The sequence below is a fragment of the Dermacentor andersoni genome, chromosome 9 (assembly GCF_023375885.2).
Source record: "Dermacentor andersoni chromosome 9, qqDerAnde1_hic_scaffold, whole genome shotgun sequence".
NCBI lineage: Eukaryota > Metazoa > Arthropoda > Arachnida > Ixodida > Ixodidae > Dermacentor > Dermacentor andersoni.
The window spans coordinates 74,988,646-75,004,987 of record NC_092822.1 but is presented as its reverse complement, the minus strand read 5'-3'; the positions used below and the strand labels follow the sequence as shown (position 1 = coordinate 75,004,987).

The window sequence follows — 16,342 nt, the reverse complement described above, 5'->3', positions numbered from 1 at the left end:
TAAGCAATAGTAGTTAGAGAGGATAAACCTAACTGAGCGGTTCTGAACCGATTCTATGGACTGTGTTAACGAGCTAGTGTACAGGTCCCATATCGATGAAGCATACTCAAGTTTAGAACGCACGAGTGTTTTATATATAGTAGTTTCAATGGAATGGGAGCAAGGTGAAAATTCCGCTGAAGAAAACCAAGGGAACTGTTAGCTTTGTTAATAACATGGTGGATATGCTTCTGCCATGACAGATTATTAGTGATATGGACGCCTAGATACTTGCAGCTGTCGGCGAACTGAAGAGGGCAACCGTTAAGATCATAGCCCTGAGAAATGGACCGGTTAATCTTTTGAGACACCCTCATTGCTTTACATTTGTTAATGTTTAGTTTCATAAGCCATGCATCACACCAAGAAGAAATATTATTTAGATCAGATTGAAGAACGGAGAAGTCAGACTCATTAGAAATTACGCGGTACAGAACGCAGTCGTCTGCAAAGAGCCTTATGTTAGAACAGAATCAGGCAGCTCAATAATATAAATTAGAGAAAGAAGAGGCCCTAGGACTGACCCCTGAGGAACACCAGATGTAACATTGCATGATTTAGAGTCATGATCATTAACAGAAACGTATTGTGTTCTATTCTGCAAGAAACATTCAATCCACTTAAGCAAGTTACAATCAAGATGGAGTGTGCTAAGTTTCAGTAATAGTAGTCGATGTGAGACGGTATCGAAAGCTTTCGCGAAGTCAAGGAAGATGCAGTCAATAACTGAAGCTCGATCTAAAGCGGAAGACAAATCATTAGTAAAGGTTAATAATTGAGTCTCACAAGAGTAATTTTTGCGAAAACCATGCTGCTGTGACAAAAAAGTGTGATCATTATGCGAGTAAATATGGTACGGATAGACCTAGCATGCTCAAATATTATTTAGGGGTACTTGAACTTCTGATAAGATGAACAGATTTTCCTGGTCCCTTCAAGTTCGTCTTAACGGGAGTATACTGTGTTCATACTGAAATAAAATTTAATTGCATATATCAGAGGAACGATTTAAAATAAAGCTTCCACTGCTAATGTCAAATGGTGCAGTCATTTAGATCCTCCTTTTGCACTGCAGCGCTGTTAACTGGAAGTAGAATGAATGTGTGTTGCTTAGTGGCGCAAGGGCCGGGTATGGCCAAGGAGTGCCACAACCACTTCTTTGCTGTTGATGCATGCAATATTGTTCTTGTAGTCCAGTATTTTTGATCGTGCATCTGAAACCAGCAATAGGAAAAGCATAGTGCCTGAATTGTAGGCATTCAAGTGTTGCCTTCCCTCTGCAGTTGTGTACACACCGTAAGTTGGAGGCTCTTTGACTGGGCATGCTACTGCCTTTCCTTGCCTTGGGATGTTTTACCGTCCACCGACACTCCCCCATGGAGGTTCTGCCTTGCGACCTGTCCGCATTCCCATTATAATGAAGTGCAACCAGTTGTGACCTGTGCAGGGATATGCAGGTCACAACTTGTCAAAAGAATGTCAAAAGTGGTCAGACTGCGGTCATGTGGTGTAGCAATAACTTTGCACAAAACTCGACGAGCCAGCCTGCCTGCAGTTTCGCAGTGAGACATCTCATGTACCTGTTCGGCTCCCATCTTGTGAAACAATCACATACTGATATGTTTATGCAGGAACAATGAATAGTTTTCTAACACTGCAGCATGCGTATTTTGGACACATTACTCTCATCTTTTACAATACCTAGCACACAGCTACATCAGTGTATGTAAAGAATTGGTGCTTTCTTACCTTGCCAGTATTCCATAGAAGGAAAACATGAAGCTTTTGGCGCTAACCTGTTAATTAATGAATGGAATGACTCCATGTTCGATGTCTGGCATGATGGCAACACTTGCTTGATGTCGATGATCAGGCGACAGTTTTTGACAATCTTCTGCAGCTTTACAAAGCTGTCGGTGCCTGATCACACAAAACAAAAGGATACAGCGTTACATACAGGCAGAAACATTTAAAAAGGCTCTCCGAATAAATAATGAAGAGTGCATCAATGAGCAGGTATACAATCCTCATTTGAAATGCATCAACCGAACACTTTATCCTAATCTCATAACGTCAAAAGCGTCATTGGTGACCACCAAGGGCCATTGTTTAGATCTGCAGCCTACGAAAAGCAAAGGGTATCCCTGCAGTATGAATGGAAAAGTCACCTGGTAGGACGTAAATACCTGCAAAAATCCACTTTCTGGGCAGCAGGTCCCCATGTTCACAATGCGGATAGTCATCACTGTGGTTACAGTGCTTATTTTGCACGTGGTTTAGGAAAGATTTCCAAACAGCCACAGCCAGTTCGCCTCTGCCCGCACAAATCTTCACCGAATAATAGAAGTGGTTGATGATGGACGTGATCCACTTTTCAATGAGACTGCAGCCTCGTGAATGTGAAACAGCCTGCAGCTTCTTTTTTAGCCCTGCACACACACAAAAAAAGAAGGCAGACCAGGCAATTATTCTTAGCTGCCTTGCTTAAAAAGTAATTACCACATCTGCATCACCAAGAGCCATCAACTGCAGTTGGTCTTCCATGATGATGAGGACACCACTCTTGTGCCTAATTTTCTGAAAAAATTGGGCAGTGTTCATGAGTAAATAGCACTCCGCACGAAAGAACCCTAATGTGAACACACAACAGTTATATACGACAAGACCACTGTGCATGGTGAACAGCACAACTATGTTTGCAATGGTCAGAAATGGTCGAAATACTGCTTTGTCACAATATGGCTGCTATATCAGCAGCTTACAAGAAAGGTTATTCTTTTGGATGGAACACAATGATGACAGCACTTATGCCAGCAAAAGCTTCCTAATCTGCTAATGTGACAACCTCTAATCTCCTGCTTGGCCTTCCGTGTTTCATGACAGTAGTGCTAGTGGTCATTCAAGATGTGAAGTTTCCCAGCAGACAGCAGACCAATGATGCACTGAAAGCTGTGAAGTGCTAATCTTTTGCAGCATGCCAAGCATCGATGAGGTGGGTGACATCAGGCCACTCTCTTTGCATATGGCTGCACACCTGGGTGTGCCTGTCTGTTACCAATTCATTCACATGAATTTTTCCGTCATCAAGAGCCTTCAGCGCCCTCTTCAACCCTTCCAGTTCCATGGCACCACTGCTGGTGGCTTCATTTGACTGCAGTGGGAAGTGAAAGAAAAGTTAAAGCTGACAAAAGCAAGTATGCTGCACATACCAAAACCAGAACGGTCTTTCACTTGCAGAAGCTGCACATCTATTACACAGTTGAGAGAGGTGTTCAGCAGTGAGTATGTCCCATACTTCACACAGTAGCCTGGAGAATCGGCACGGCTGTCACCTGCCAGCTGGGCACCAGTACTGCTTAAGCAGCTCAAAAGAGATAGTTTTTCGCGTTCCCAAAGCTAGAATGAAGAGTAGACACATATATAAACATAAGTAAGGAAAAAAAGAGAGAAAGCAAGAAGTGTAATGCAATGAGACAATGCAAAACACAGCTTTAATAATGGGCAAAGTAGTATGACATAATAAATGCATGTCATACAGTATGCGAAAGCATTAATGCACCACAGCAGAGTTTTGTTTTCGAATGTGTCCGCTTTTGAGCCGGCAGTATTCAAGACATAAAGCGGCACAAGGATGAACAACGTTCTCCAGCAATGTTTGCCGTTTTCTCTCGTGGTGTCGCCTCAGAAGATCATCTTTCTTGTCAGTGATGCATTTACACAAGTCGTGCGACTGTCCTGGCAGGTGGCTCTTTATATAACACAGCTGCTACCCATGGGTCTTGTGCGACCCAGGTTGCCACATTGTCTATTTTGAATCCAGCCTCAAGAACACAGCCTTTCCCCTGGCCATGTCGGGCAGTTCCCACACAATGTGCTGGGCAGGTTTTATAGAGCAGCAGAAGTCCTCATACCATTTCTGGCAAAGCGGTGCAGCAGTTCAATGATGCACCACTGTTCCTGGCTGTTCCAAAACAGACCTGGCTGTTCCAAAACAGCCACCCGTGGGTCTTATGCGACCCAGGTTGTTCAGGTTGTTGATTTTGAACCCGGCCTCAACGCCGACAACAACAAGGGCTTTTCCGATCAATGGGGCTAGTAATGCTTTCGCATATAAAACAGGCTTCAAACAATTTTTTTTTTGGGGGGGAGGGGGGATTAGCTTCGTGGCCTTGTTGATACTAAAGCTTTTTTTCTAGTGGGCACAAGCACACTGCTAATCATGCTCACCTTGTGCGCAGCTAGGATCAACAGATCCCTCTGTAGGCAGTCATACGTTCGCTTGGTGAAGCAAGCAATATCGGCACTCTGGAGCACCCGCAGCACTTGTGTGGGACTTGACCCGGTAAACAAGATTGAGGCAGCAAGAATGACATTGCCCGTGGCAAACCGCTTCTTCTTTTGCTGACTGTGCCAATGCAAAGTGTGGCCATCCTGGCAGGTTGATGTAACAACGGCAAGAGAGCCAAAAACCTGTGCACACAAGAACACCCACATAGTCCTCTATACATACCAGAATGCAAGATTAAAGCTCTTATTATGCAATTACTACATAGAATTGAATGAAGAAAATTGGGACAGAACACTTGTTTTATAATAAAGCTAGAACAGAATGATTAGTGATCACTTAAGCTCAGCTATTCCAACAAACACTGCCTTCAATGATCAGTGAATTATCTGTGTGGCTTAAGTATAGCCTGCTGTTTTCATAGGTGCTTGAACACGAGAGTAAAAACGTTTCTTTTCTGCTGGAACTTACAACATGCAAGAAATATCTTTGCATTGTCTTTTGATACATGCATATTGGGAATGCAAGAAAGGAAAAGGTAATGGGGCTGGCAAAATGAGAGCACGAAATTTAAGTATGTTGCAACAGCTTTGCATAAAAGCAATGATTTCCGTACCTGTACTGATGACTTTGCAGGAAGGTGGAATTTCCTGCAAAACTTCGTAAGGGCCAGGAGGTTTTGCTCATACACAATGAATTTGCGAGGAAATCCTGGTTGAATGGCAGAACTGTAAAACAAATTTATATTCCCTTTAGCACAACTGCTCTGATTCTGAGCTGCATCCTTCACATTTTTCCTGCAGAAGGCAGGGCTTTTGAGAGTATTACTGACAAAAGCAACTATTTAGCATGAATATCTTGACAAAATTTGTATGGTTAAAGTACCTGCATTGACCAGCATATCTGTAAGCAAAGATTTGAGCCATCAGACACACTACCCTAAGCTACACCACTCACATCGCTTACACCCAACACTAACACATATCACATGAACATGTTCCCGAAATCCCCTGCAGATAAAGCAGTGTAATGTGGCCCTGGAGCTGCGGGAGGTGAAACTGACCAGTGCATGCCTGGACGAACAGGCAGCACTCCTTGTGATTGCCAGCAGGTCGACAGAGGCCTCCAGAGCCCTGGACTGAGGGCTCTTCCACAAATGTGCCAATTACCATCCTTGTCAATAAAAGTTTAATCAATCGATCAGACACACTTGCACTTCCACGTCCTCCAAAGATGGCTCATATATGTAATCGTTTCGATTGTCCTGAAAACTGAGTGAAAATGCTTGCCACTGTGGCGTAGAGCACCTTGGGACCTCTGGCAGCACAATGTCTGCAAAATCACACTCTGTCTGACATTAAGTTGAGAGTATGACGGAAGCCCGTCTGGTCGGGATTTCGTCTGGTCTGACATTCTGTAAAGAAAGATGAAAAGCTATTGTAAATGTGCACATGTTGAGGTGAAATTGTAAAGAGTGAAAAACGCAGCAGCTCAGCAAGAACTTTGGGTACTCCTAAGTAAACTCTTATAGCAAGTAGCCACAAGAGCGTAAGAGGCCCCTTACATGCAACTCGACATGCACCATTCTGCTACTCACAGCTATACGTATTTAAACCTCTTTTTCGAGCTGCAGAACAATGCCACGCACTCTTATCTCCACCTCACGCAGCTGGTACACTATAAATGCCTTCGGCTGCCATGACCAATCATGCATGGCATAATACACCAGTTCTGTACCTCGCTCGTATTTCCAGCAACCGCCGCATGCTGGCACTGCTACAACATGTCAGGTGACTGTTATTTGCTATTATGTTCTTTGTTAATTGGCAACATTAACTATTGAGGTTAATTAGCCACTTTATTTAACTACATGTTATTGCCCACTCTGTAGCCTACTCTGTGGTGCGAGGCACATACACAAGGCCTCCTTTATGTTACACTTAATCCAAGCTCCTCCTCAGGACCCCAAGGATGATGGTTCGGTGCCACATGACCACCCATTTTTTTTAAAGAAATACTGCTACAATGTCGTCATTAACTGGATAAATCGGAGAGCTTCGTCATTGGATACTGGGGTTTGCTCAAAATGTTCTCTCTAATGCTATTGTGTTAGAAGTATACGTAACACAACAAGTGTGCTGTGGCGCTACACCTTCAACACTTGCCTAGAAGAGAAGCATTAATTTTTGTTTCAGGGTCCACAAGAGAAAAACCCGCCTGCACTAAGTGCGTTGCTTGAAAGCACTGCACTACAAACATTACTCTCAGAGGCAAGATTACGACACAAAAACCTAACGTGGGAGGTCGGACAATCAACTCTATCATGTTTCGAGACCAAAACAAACTGTTCATATCACGTATACTTCACTTGAATACATAATGCAAAGTGCACATGCGATGCACAGTGGGGACAGGAGAACACGCATATGCTGTTTCCACCTTCCATACCATGTGCGCTTATGTTCACTATAATATGACCCTTATCAAAAGACCAATTTCAAGTCCTTGGAAAAGAAGCTATTAATAGCATATCTTATGTCATACTCTAATCAGAAATCTGGAGCATGTTTTCATGCTTTGTCAACTAAATGCATGCTTCAATAGGAGATTTGGATTCAAATCTTAAGTTCTTATCGGCCAAGATGGATTATGTGCTCATCACAGATGCTAGGCCCTGTGTCTGATGGCCAGCTGGAATAAGGCACTAATCGTAGCCACTAAAATTCCTCAGAGCATACCTCCCCACTGCCCTAATTCACTGACATAAGTCATTGTTGCTTGGGTCTTTGGTTACACTGACATCTTGAGCAATGAGGCAGGCCATCAGGGGACATGCAAATTTAAAAGTACCCTATGCTGGAAGATAATCATGGGCTGTCACTCATGTAAGATTACACTCTATAATGCAAAACTTCATTAGAAAACACCTGTTTTTCATATCCAAACTTGTCACTAGTGGCACATGTGACAAGTTTCTCACATAACTGAACAAAGATCAGTCATGCTAGCTCTTTCCATATGCACCCGCAGTTCGGGTTGCACCATCTGTTTGTGAACCGATGTTCCTCATTTTTGGACGCAAAGTGGCCTGTGTCGCCTTTATTGACACTTTTACAGTGCACTGCATTTGGGAGTCGTGTACTGCATGAGATTCCTTCTGTGGCTGCGCATGGGGGTGATGGTGTGGAGTAGCGCTGCCCAAGTGCTGGATCAAAAGAAAACAATCACAGGAGCCTTGGAGGCATGTTTAATGGATCATTTGTGCACACAGAGCACACATCATAAGCAACGTGCTTGCCACAATCATGCCAGTGGTTCCATTATTCCATTACAATCTAGACTGGTCACCCAGTTTTACGAGTACAAGCATATGTTTGTAGGCATATTCTCCCCTCAAATACCACTACCATGACATAGATCATGCTTGGAAATGTCTAGCCTATGTAATGACACAGCAATGTAAGATCTTTTGCAAGTGCTTCCTTTAGTGTGGATTTATCAGTAACCTTATGCACCAAGTTGAGCTGAGTTGAGGTTTATGCAAGAAGCTACTGGTAAGACTAGCCTCGCGATTATTGTGCCGGCAATCGCTTCACTGTAGCGACGCCTTAGATCAAGAATTTGAAACACAGATTTGAGACCCGGCACATTTATGTCAAAAATCACCTATACTAGTTGAAATTTTGTATTCTCGGCACTTTGCACATAAGGGTGTGATCAAAACTTACTCGCAGATACTTCGTCCATGGCCGTCGTGTCCCAGGAATTATCATGATCGCTGCCAACTCCAGCGATGCACTGCACAAAATATCACATACGCCAGCGTGAGAGCCACTGACAACAAACGCACCATATCCATCACAATCGAATGAAATACACACCTGATGCTTTGGTGCAGTTGCTCCAGTCCCATATTGAAGGAGACTGCAAGCGGAAGCGGGATACACCGTTGGCATGGCATCGGGTTTCAGGCAGCGCTTCGCCGGGATCCCGAAGTCGGCCGCATACTGACTACAGTACCAGTCCGACGAAAAGTGCAGGGAGCAAACCACCGTTCCCGCTTGGGACGGGCGTCTTTTGACGCTGGTTTTTCTGTTTAACTTTTTGTTTCTTCGTGCCAAGCCAAATTGCTTATGGGCAAGGGATGGCAACCCCTGCCTGCAAGTGCCTCCGCCATTAGGACCCTGGGCTTAGGCGTGAGGACTTCACACCCAGGACCTCTTCATTCCCTTTAGCCGCTGAGAGGGTTGAAACTCCCAAAGTTGCCCGCGGGGCACCACGTAGAGGCGGGAATGGCATCAAGACCGATGGTTTGGTCTCGGGAGAGATGGACCCTCTGCCCCCCTGTAGTACGAACAAAGTCTGTCCAAGCATCCCTTTGCGCCCCGTCCCGAGGGAACTTGTGAAAGGTCGCACCGTCTCCGACTCTGCTAGGGCAGAAGTCCACAACGCATTACTTCAATGGCATGGCGGTAGTTGTGCTCCACAGCTACCGTCCGGATGCCTCGAACGGCTCCAACAGAAAGCGCTCGCACGATAAACGTCGCCAGTTTGCGTGACGATGTGAAGAAGGTATGATTACATGTTGGGAAATGCCAAGTTGAACGAGAGACCACTCCGAGCTGCTGAATTATGCGACTCGCAGATGCAGCGCTATGTCTCGGTTAGGCAGGGACCATTAGCGGCATTTCATCGCTACTCATCATACATCACGTTTTTGTGCTAGTGTGCTATGACGTCAATATTTTCGTTCCTCCACTGTGACGTCATAACAGCCGCGCTAGCGATGGGTCTCGATCACGAGAAGGAGCTTTTATTGACTTTTTGGAGCTGAATTAAAATTTTGAAATGTTTGCAGCGTCCAATACCTCATTGTTGGTGTCCTTGCATACAGAAGCAGCCTACAACAGGCTTTTTATAGCCTCAAAATTTGGTGTCTCAACCCCTTTAAGAAAGTGTCGCCTCTGGTCAGTTTCTGGCATGGCACTGTCAACATGGCGGCAAAGCGCGAGGATGTCCTCAATGTACGAGCTATACGACTCGCCATAATGCTGGACATGCTCAGACAGCCTCTTTTTCACAACTTCCGAACGAGTCGTGGGTGTGCCAAAAATCCGCCGTAGCTGCTCCCTGAAAGACGACCAATCACGGAAGTCTCTTTCGTGATTCAGGAACCATGTCTTGGCTACTTGAGACACGTAAAATGGTACGTTTAACCTTGATGTCTCATTCCAGTTGTTGTACTTGCTGACACGATCGTAGTTGTCGAGTGAGTCTTCAACGTCCTCGACAGGCAAGCCAGAGATTTCAGGATTGCGATACCGGTTGTTGGCAGATCATGGAGTGGGGGTGGCTGGCACTTGAACCGAGCTGGTGGACGCTGTGGGCTGGTCTTGCGACATGGGGACTTCTTGACATAAGTGGTGTCCCGAACGTAGCGCCAGGAGAGATCTTGAAGAGCATTGAGGTCGAAGGGATCTTAAAGCGCCTCCACCACTTGAAATACCATGGTCGAAACCACGCTTTATTCCAAGAAGGAAAAATGGCGTCAATGCAAAAACGAACACGAGCCAATGATTGATGATCACTTTTATACAGATGAAGATGAAGTCTGCATAAATGCTTACAACACACACACACACACCGAATTTGTGGTTCTATTTGGCCCCTAGATATTAAGCTTATTTTTGGAAGTTGTCTTGAAGCCTGTGGCACCTCCGCCGCAGGTCGGCCCGGTATTCCACTATCTCCGAGATCGGCCCTCGCATTCCTGTCCACGTACTGTGATACAGACGTAAGCCGGCCAGGGTACCCCCCATAGAAATGCATGCCCTGTTGCACGCTACTGCACGCTACTGTTGCGAAGGAGGATCCAAGGCGACGGTGATTAAACGAAACATTTATATGCAGTATGTACAAGGGCGTTACATGAACGGCTCAGAGGCCGGGGCATTTACAAGGAATGGTATGAAGAATGTGAGGAAGTTAACAAGGATGAAAATATACTTTGAAACTCGTTGCATCATACTGATGTGCTTCCGCTTAGTTTCAACGCCAAATTAAATAAATGGAACTGATCTTAATTTCTTATTCTGATAATCAACTAGTTATTGCAATATGCATGAAAATATAGTTTTGAGAAAATACTTATTACTCTAAACGAATTTAATGTTTTTGTGATGCTGAATGTATGGTTTCATCAAATTGCTATGATAGATTTTGTTCTGTCATTTGCCTAGTTTCACTTCATAGTTTGTATCAGAAAGTTTCAATACAACCTTCGCTGACCCTTCCCAATGAACCTCGAGTTTATTTTTCTTAGAAGGCCGCAGCAACATCACTTGGCTACCCACTTCAAAAGTACGCTTCTTTGCTGACTGGTCGTAGTACACCTTTGACAACGCCTGTGCTGCCTTAAGGTGGCTCTCGACAAGGTCTTTAGTTCTTCTGAGCCTCTGAAGCAAGTTAAGAATGTACGCAACTACATTTGGGTCCTCATCGTAGCCTTCCCAAGCCTCTCATTGCATGCGCAGCGGGGTTCTTAAACTCCGACTGTATACAAGCTCCGCTGGGCTGAAGCCCGTACTCTTGTGGGGAGCAGATCTCAAAGCCAACATTGCGGCTAGAACGCATGCTTCCCAATCACGTTTCCATTCAAAGCAAAGAGCTCTCAATATTCGTTTCAACACTGAATGCATGCGCTTTACTAGATTGGATTGCGGGTGATTCATTGAACTGTGGAACACTTTCATTCCGCACCTTTCCAGGAAAGTAGATGTTAGGCAGCTAGTGAAGACGTTACCATTATCACATTGAATTTCCAAAGGAAATCCGGCTCGAGCGAATATAGAAAGGAGCGCATCAACGACCTGAGAAGAATTGAGCTCCTTGAGTGGCACCGCTTCCGGAAACTTAGTTGCGACACACAGGGTAGTTAAAATGTATCGACATCCATTCTCAAACTCGGGCAATGGCCCTACAATGTCGATTACCAGCCGACGGAAAGGCTCAGTTACGACTGGTACCAACTTCATCGGCGCCTTCCATTTCTCAGTACTCTTGCCGACCCTTTGGCATGTATCGCAAGAGCGCACAAACTCTTCAATCTCCTTTCAACAACGAGGCCAGTAGTACTCTTAAGCAGGTCGAGCTTTCGTCTTCTTCAAGCCGAAATGCCTTGCCCACGCATTCTCGTGTGCGAGGTCCAGTAGTTGACGGCGATACTTTATAGGGATTAAAAGCTGCTCGTACTTACGACCCTGGACATCCATATAACTGCGGTACCACAAGCCAGATTTCTCATGAAATGAAACATTCTTTTTCATTGCTCCCAGTTTCACATTATCAAGCAAGTCCTTTATCGAGCTATGCCCTCGCTGTTCTCGAATGAACGTCGCTCGGTCAACGTTCAGTAGCTCATGCCAGCTGTCAGAGACTGGGGTCAACATCGAGCTCACCTAGCCCAATAGCGCCGGTTCGGTTTCTCTGCCGGTGGGGATGATGCAACCTTCTTCCGCAGCAGACGGCTCGACTACACTACTGCGGGAGTTCTCCAGCCTGGTCGACTGATTGCTGTTTTTGTCTCACTCTCTGGTGCAGTATCAAGTTTCTGCGTGAGCTTCCGCGCTTGCGATTGCGTGAGGGCCATGCACGCCAAGCTGGCAAAGAGCTGTTAGAGAAGAGATAAGGAAAATTCACTGGGAGGGCTGCAGACACGGCCGCTTCGATATTTAGCTTACCAAAAGCGCCATCAATAATCACCGTAGCGATCAGTAAACAAGCACACTGCTCCTCAGCAACTTGCCTTATCCACGCGCATTCTCCTGTGAAGTCGTTGGAAGAGTGAAGAGTGGACCACGTCCATAGTGGCTGCTGAGTCCCGGAGTGCTCTGCATTTTTTTCCATTAACGCTTATCTCCTGCATATAGGGTTCCAACAACCGCATGTTCTTTTCTGTTTCTTGAAATGTTGCAAAAGCAACCTTCTGTTTACAGTTTGCCGTGATGTGCCCTTCCTTTTTGCAGTTGTAGCAGATTAGCGGCTCCCGCAACTCAAATGCACGTGCGGCATCCGCACGCTGCTTGGCATCATCGTTGCATTTTTGCAATTCATTTAACCCTTTCCGCACAGTTTCTTTAGGAGGAGATGAGTCTTTTCGAGAACTGCGATAAGCGAACGGTTTCCTTTCATCGGGCTTTGTAAAAGCGTCCTTCCTCTCTGCTTTTTCAACTTGCATGGCCCTATTATGCAAGCTTCGGCGGATGTGGTACTCCTCAGCTAGCTCTGCTGCCTTGTTCAGCTTTACTTCTTGAAGCTTATCCTGCAGCCAGAGCCTGATGTCATCTTCGATGCAGCGGTAGAATTGCTCCAATGCTACGCACTCTACCATTTTATCTCGATCGTCATAAACTTCTTCGCCCTTAAGCCATTCAATCAAGTCAGCCTTAAGGCAGAATGCGAAGTCAGTGTGCGACTCACTGCCTTCTTTTGCGAACCGGAACCTTTGCCGGAAAGCCTCGGGTGACAACTTATACTTTCTCAATAGAGCCTCTTTGATATCATCGTAGCTCACAAACGCCTCCTTTGACAGGCATGTTATCATGTCAGATGCATCCCCAGAAAGCGTAGCTAACAGGTTCTGTGCCCAAAGAGACCTCTCGATGTCGTTTCGTTCACAAACGTACTTGAACTTGAAAAGATACTTTGCCATGTCTTCGCCAATTACGAACGGCGGCAGTTGGTCCCGAATTCTTGGACCGCTCGCCTGAACCGTTGTAGAAGCTATGCCAGACACCGGTGAGGACTGCCCAAGCTCCAACTCCAACCTCTTTGTCGTGAGCCGCTCTTGTCTATCGGCTTCCTCCTCACGTATATGCTCCTGCCTCTCGGCCTCCTCGACCTCGCGCTCACGGCGCTCTTTGATCGCAGCCCAGGCCTCATTGGCCTCCTCAGCAGTTACATTCTCGTTCTTAATGATATCAAGAATGGCTTGCTTTCATTTCGCATGGCATACAGTAAGGCCTAGCTCCTCACAAATTTCAATGAGTTCTTTTACACGAAAGTTCTCCATTGTTCACAGTGGCCTCTTGCCGTTTGTCCTTGTTAGGATTCTCTTGCCGTTCACTACTATCAAGCTACTAGCGTGACATGCGCAAGCAATTCTTCACACTGTCTTGTTTACTCCCTCGGCACTAGCTTTGGTTTCAAAACTCTCACTAGGTCTGAAACACTCAAGGCTCTCCACAGTGCTTCATACAGCCATACTCTAGCTATGATAACCTGTGCTAGAGAAGTCTGGTGAACTGACGGGAAGACATCAGGCACTCACTGCGCCGGGGTAGCTGACGCTGGTCGATCCCGCAGCTGCTAACCAACTGTTCTGATGGAGACGTCTCAACGCTACTGCCACTGTTGCGAAGGAGGATCCAAGGCGATGGTGATCAAATGAAACATTTATATGCAGTATGTACAAGGGCGTTACATGAACGGCTCAAAGGCCGGGGCATAATAGACTCGCACAAAAGCGTGCAATGAGAAACAGGAGCACGCCTCTGCTTGCTGTCGTCGTCATCTCTTCGGCATCCCGTGGTTCGGGCTTTTATAACCTTAGGAGTTGTTGCAGTTGCCATCGGTTCGAACTCCTCAAATCAGGACCCACCGCAGGTTACTGTGCGAATTCCGACGAATGGACGAGGGGCACCTGCATCAGGCGATCCCGGTGAAGTGGTTCATCGGCGGCGCCACCGGATGTAACCTGAACATGACTCGTCTTGGGCCCGCCCAATTCGCTCGGGGCCCAGCCTCAGCCGCATGCCAGCAAAGCGAACTTTTGTTGGGAGCTCTAGCACAAAAGTATGGAGTAGCAGTTTGGAATGTGTTGCCCTCAGGGGAGCTTTGCCTAAGAAAAGTGCATACCTCAAGCTCGTTGAAAACCACAGAATCATAGTGACTGATAGCTGGAATTTAGTGCCCTCAGGATCAGGTCGTGGAGGAAGAGAACTACCCATCCAGGTTCAGTGACATTGATCACTTGCTGGTTACGTGATGCTTGTATGCCCATGCATGAATGCAGGATGTGCAAATTGACGAAATGCATTTGTGCACAAACTGCTTGGCTGCAAACTCCGAGGTGTACAGGGGAAGTAAGTTGGATAAGTCATACTTTTCTCCTCTCATACTCAGGACTATGTTGAATGTTACCTCTCTAGTCTTGGTGGGACAAAGAAAACTCTGTTTCAGCTCTGTTGGAAAACATATCCACAGGGGACCTTTTAGTACACCTTGCGGGCTCAGGGCCGTGGCTTCAGAACCAGTGGCCAGCTGAGGCTCTCGGAGATAACACAGGGTGCAGTAGCCACTCAAGAGACAACCTTTACTGCGCGAAGGTCCAAGCCAACTGAACCGACACCACTTAAATTATAGAAGGCCTCTCCACGCTGGAGTGAAATCACCCTGGTAGTTGGCATCACTGCACCAGAATGCTTGTGTTGGTTTATCTATCTCTTCCTTTGCGTGAAAACAGCCCATGAATTTAAATTTACCCCTCGAAATACTTCTTATGCCACAGGTTGGGAACGTAAGCAATTTCAGTCACTTCTTTTTTCTTTCCGACGTGTGGAAAGTGCTTCCACATGGAGCATTGGCTGACCACCTGCAACCTACCATCTCATTTTTCTTTCAGACATTTATGTACACAACCCTCACATTTAGTGCTTTATTTTTCTGAGTTGTCTTTCCTGACAATCGTTAAGGGAGAGGGGGAACCAAGCTACACACCAGTGTCGCAGGATCCCGTGTAACAGCTTTCCTCATGACTGCAGCTCCTTGGGAACCTTATTCTATGGACAACCCTCATATGTACGAACAAATCATTTTTCATTCAAACAAATTACAGTGTCAGCTATAACAAGCACATTTTAAACTGAACATGTCATGGAAATATATACAAAGAAAGCATTTTTCTCATACAAACAAATTGTCAACTATTACAAAACAACATATTAAAATGAACATGGCGTGCAAATGCAGCTAATAAAGGCTAAGCTTGCAGCGTCTTCAGTTCTTGCTTTTTTCTTGCTTATTGTCCCTAAGCTTGTCATTTTGCAGTTTACAGAGATTGTTTAATAAAATATTTGCAGACACACTTAAAATGTATTTCATGATGGGCTGTGGTGAATGTCCATGATCACACGTGTCGAAATCTTTGTCGCTGTCTATAAGGGATGATGTCAAGGTAACAAGAAGTTCTTTTTCCTTTGAACAATCATAAAATTTAGTGGCATTTCTTTTTCATTGACGAGTTGCTCAAGCACTATGTCCCTTGTCACAACTGCATGCACAACCACAGGCTGGCGAAACATGAGGCCACCTCTCATGGCAGTGGAAATAAGTGCAAAATTGTCCCTGTCAAAACCCTGGTTTTCTAGTATCAGGTTCTCCATGCAAGATGAACATGCAAGTTTTTTTGTAGCTGCATTTGCATAATAACCAGCCATATATGTAATGGTGGGAAGCATCGGCTGCTTTTTTACGATATCTTGCTCTCTTACAGCAACATCGAAATGCTTCAAATCGTGTAGGTCCTTAACAGAAGCACAATGAGTGAGCACATCTAGTTGAGCAAGTTCGGAGAGCTCAAGCACTTTCTGCAGTGTAAGTTGCTCAGATTCGTAAATCTGCCATATAGACATGGGGTACTGTGCTCCTGACAATTGCCGATATTTTCCAAATCTGTCCTTTAGGCAGTCCGCTTGGAATTTCTCCAGCAACACATACGAAAAGCGAAGCTCTTCAATGGAGTAGCGAGTTACTTCTACAAGTGCACAGGAAGTGCGATGGAATGCACTGTGCATTTCACGGGTCAGGTAACTTGCATCATGTTTTAGTTTCCCAGAAATCTATCCAATCTATTACGCTGTTCAGGAAGTCAATCTGAGGGGAAGACAGACTTCTGACAGGCTCTTGAAAGCTATCACATAGGCGCTGTCCTTTGTGAGGCGTTCTCACGTTTACAATGTT

General features: G+C 45.5%; 2 long non-coding RNA genes across 2 annotated transcripts in view; one reads left to right on the top strand and one right to left on the bottom strand.

Annotated features, from left to right (window-relative positions):
• Positions 1–16,342, top strand: part of LOC140213106 (uncharacterized) — a 146,605-nt gene that overhangs the window by 7,448 nt on the left and 122,815 nt on the right. The gene's annotated exons all lie outside the window — the stretch shown is intronic.
• Positions 4,193–5,633, bottom strand: LOC129384099 (uncharacterized). Its single transcript, XR_008611877.2, has 2 exons — positions 4,941–5,633; positions 4,193–4,509 (listed from the first exon to the last, which is right to left on the bottom strand). It is a non-coding gene; the product is annotated as an uncharacterized lncRNA (long non-coding RNA).